At 35.4% G+C, this 4,361-nt stretch overlaps 1 protein-coding gene across 1 annotated transcript in view; it reads left to right on the top strand.

Annotated features, from left to right (window-relative positions):
- Nucleotides 1-386: 386 nt before the first annotated feature.
- The window catches only part of LOC144977053 (uncharacterized), a 33,674-nt gene continuing 29,699 nt past the window's right edge, over nt 387-4,361 (top strand). The window contains exon 1 of the mRNA XM_078921780.1: nt 387-459. The gene's annotated coding sequence lies outside the window, so the exon portion shown is untranslated. The remainder of the gene's footprint in view (nt 460-4,361) is intronic.

Genomic DNA, 4,361 nt, shown 5'->3' with positions numbered 1-4,361 from the left:
GAAACAGCGAGAACAGAATAAAAACGCGATTCTGATATGAGTCGTAACTAGTATTTATTGAGCTATGATTGATGAAACTATCGAAATATCAAACCATCATAGATTATTCACTTGTTTTTGGTAAATCGTTTTATTCCAGAAAATAAAGATCATTATGGGATCAGCTCGTTTTGATCATTGTCATGTACGATGTCCACAAAAGCAGCGAATCACACCCTATATCATTTAATCAAAATAAAACTAGCAAAAATCTCAAATGGGTTTAAGACTGGTCAATGATTAACTTTGTGCTTTATTTGAAGTTTAACATTCCTATAATGAATTCACTATAAGTTTTAACTATAGAGAAAATAATATTATTAAAGAAGTAAACGAATTCTCTTGACATAATCAAATTATTGTATATCGTCAATATCATAAAAGTAATAATTTCTGGAAACAGAGGACATTGCCGAATCGGTAAGTTTATATTTATATTTTCCTTAGACAAAATGCGTTTGGTGTCACACCCTGGTTGCTTTTTAAATTAAAAAAAAAAATTTTGTTTTGCCAAACAACGTCACGATATGAGTCAAAGTCAAAGCCCCACCTTTAGCACAAGCCAAGCAGCCGAATCAGTCAACCTTCACACCTTGTGAGCATTTATCACAATATCTTGACACAACAATGAGAGGAATTGCAATGTCACACTTCACGACACTGTGTATAGAAGGAACGAAGATGACGTCACTCACCTCTTTATTGTAGTTTTAAACAGTCATTTTGGTGTTTAATTTTCACCAAGTTTTATCAATCAGACTATAAACGTTCAAGGCTGAACATAGTTTTGTGTATTGAGACGTACTATTCGGCTGCCGGGTGTTGTGAGTATTTTAATTTAATGCATAGCATCACATTAACATTATATTGAAATATTATTTCGACAACTTGTTTTAAAATTATAAGTAATGGCCAGGATCTGTAGTGCAGATTGTTTCGGTTAACACAAATGCACTGAAGTTGCCTATTACTTAAGGAAAATACGCTAAAGTTCTCACACCGGACTCAATCGTACCAACACACAAGACTTTACGTAACCTTTAATGTTTATAGAAGGGACGGAATTTACGCCACTGAGCTCTTTGTTATTCATTAGACAGCCATGTTAATGAGACGTTCTCACTAAATTCTATCAACCAGACAATAAGCGTTTAAGGTTACACATAATTTTGTGTGTGGATACGTTATATCCAACTGGTGGAGTTGTTTTATTATTTTTTTTTAAAACTCAATGTAAACCGTATAGATAGTTCGAAGATGACGTCACTCAGATCTTTGTTATTGTTTTTTGCCATCCGCGTTTATGAGTAATGCTCACTGAACTGTATTAACCTGACTATAAACGTTCATGGATACACACAGGTTTGTGTGTTGGTCCGTTATATTTCCTGATGGCAATGTTATGAGCTTCTTAGCCAAGCGCATACTATCTATAGAGCGGACTTCTGCTGGCATAGTGACTTAAAACATCGAGGTTGGATATCGACGCTATTAATAGAACGAAGTTAACGTCACTCGGATCTTTGTTATTTTTTTTTTTTTTGCCATCCGCGTTTATGAATAATTCTCACTAAACTGTATTAACCGGACTCTAAACGTTTAAGGTTGCACAAAGTTGTGTGTGTTGGTCCATTATATTTCCGGATGGCAATGCTGTGGGCTTCTTAGCCAAGCGCACACTATCTATAACTTGAACATGGTTCACAAATAGATACATGACCTGAATCCGATTAATTAATCCACATTATGTGGCCCATCATCTCATACTGGCACTCTGCCGGAATGAATAAGATGCCAATAAGTAAATTTATCAAAAAATCGATTTTTTTTTCTTTAGCAACCAAGAAAAACGTATATCTATTATTTGTCTTAACTCGTTTACTGCCGTACCGTGGAAAGACAAGTATTGAAAAATTTGGTCCTTCAAATATCGATCGATTTTAATGATCTTCATCTTAGCAAAAAGAAAAAAAAAAAACTTAAATCTGGGACCTCGCGAGGTGTAATGGTTTTTCATCATTTAGTCATTTCTTACATAAAACTGTTTTCAGACGTTGCGTCCACATCTCACCTATGTCTGCACCGATTTAGCTTCAATTCCAAAGGGACCATACTGATTAATTTTTGGTTTTATCTCTGTTCTAAAAAAGTATGAGACTGCTAGTTAATAGTTAATTGAGAAATGGTCCTCCTCCTCCTCTTCTTCTTCCTCCTCCTCCTCTTCCTCCTCCCTCTCTTCCTCCTTGTTTTACTCCTCCGATTCCTTTGCCACTACCACCACCAACATCATCACATCATCATTGTCACCATCTTCATCATCATCATCATCATCATCATCATCATCATCATCATCATCATCATCATCATCATTAAATGGCGAAAACCACTCCTAACAGAAATTTCAAAATCACAACAACAAAAAAACCCGTAAAACATACGATTAAATAAGTAAAGACGTCTTATTACAACGCCTTGATCAAGGACTGTCGCATTCAAAGGCGTTATTCACCATCACCAACTCATTGTCTGGAAAGTCTACTACCAGTTCCAAATCCACATATCATCGGTTCCAGCGGAAGATATTCCTGAACTATTCGGAAATTTCTTTCGGGAAAGGGTAACATCAATTAAAAAGAAACTAGTTAGCAACTCACACGGAACACCCGACTTTAAGGCTTTTGAAGACGATGTCTTGTTTTTTTTCACTCGCTCTTGTTACAGAGGAAAAAGTCAAAGAAATAATAAAATGGTCACCTCCAAAGACATGCATTCTTGACCTAATGCCAACATCGTTACTCATTTCTCATATTGATATCCATTTACTCCCTTATTACTTCAATCACAAACGAATCTCTGCCCACAGGTATTGTACCACATTCTTTTAAGCAAGCAATTGTGACCCCTTTGCTTAAAGAAAAAGTAGATCTATCCTCTGAAGCGCTGAAAAAGTTTCGCCCCGTTTCCAATTTACCCTTTCTCTCTAAAATTCTTGAAAAAGTGGTTGCTAGGCAACTTCAAAGTCATTTACTTAAATATAATCTTTACCAATCATATCAATATGCCTACATCCAGCACCACAAAACCGAAACTGTCCTTGATTAATAGTGAGCTTCTTTGTGCTGCAGATGCTGACAAAATCGCCATCTTAGCGCTGTTAGATCTAGACGCAGCCTTTGACAACAAAGATCACTCCAAATGAATTACACGTTTGTCAAATATATTTGGAGTAGAAGGTAACGCCCTAGAATGGTTCATGTCTTACATTTATGGGCACATACAATCGCTCCTGATAGACAACATAAAATCCAACCCACAAACGTTAAGTTATGGAGCACCTCGAGGTTTCGTCTTATGCCCTCTCCTTTATACTCTCTATGCGCAATCATTGGGAGGAATTATAAGAAAGCACGACAGCTGACGTCCATTATCTGTATTGTTCCCATCCGAAGCCTCTCCATTATCACTCTTTCGTTTGTACTACCATAATACGCTGATGACACCCAATTGCATAGCTCTGTCCATCTGTGTGAATTAGATTCGTTTATGAAAAACCTGGAAATTTGTAAATAAGATGTGAAAAACTGGATGACAATAAATCGGCTCAAAACGAACGAAGAAAAAAACGGATGTATGATCCTAAAAATAATTATAAAAAGTGAGTAGAAAAAAATTATTACAATTGAAAACGGAAAAGTCCATTTTACTGCCAGAGCTAGAAATCTGGGTGTTAACTTTGACTCTACCTTGTCTATGCATTGCCTTATCGATAATTTATGTAAGACTTTATACATCGAGCTCTGAAGAAGTTCACAATTGGCTAATTTTTAGATCAAAAAGCTATTCAACCCCTCATTCCTTCTTTGGTGTTTGACTTGATTATTGTCACATGCTTATGTATTCTATTCCAAATAATATTGCCAGCAAACTGCAGCGCATTCAAAATCAAGCGGCAAAATTAGTTTTAAAGAGGAAAAAAGTGATCATGTCACACCTTAGTTTTGGACTTTACATTGGCACCCTGTTTGATATTGGATTGAGCATAAAGTTGCTGTAATGTGCTATAATCATCTTAATGAAACTTCTCCAGCCTAATATATCAGAATTGATGCGTGATAATAATAATAATAATAATAATAATAATAATAATAATAATAATAATAATAATAATAATAATAATAATCATAATAATAATAATAATAATAATAATTTTCACCACCACCACCACCACCACCACCACCACCACCATCATCATCATCATCATCATCATCATCATCATCATCGTCATCATCATCATCATCATCATCATCATCATCATCATCATC

The sequence above is a fragment of the Berghia stephanieae genome, chromosome 7 (genome assembly GCF_034508935.2).
Source record: "Berghia stephanieae isolate SIO BIC M18660-M18661 chromosome 7, UCSD_Bste_1.3, whole genome shotgun sequence".
NCBI classification, from domain to species: Eukaryota; Metazoa; Mollusca; class Gastropoda; order Nudibranchia; family Aeolidiidae; genus Berghia; species Berghia stephanieae.
Note: the sequence above shows the minus strand (reverse complement) of the source record. Positions and strands in the feature narration are given on the sequence as shown.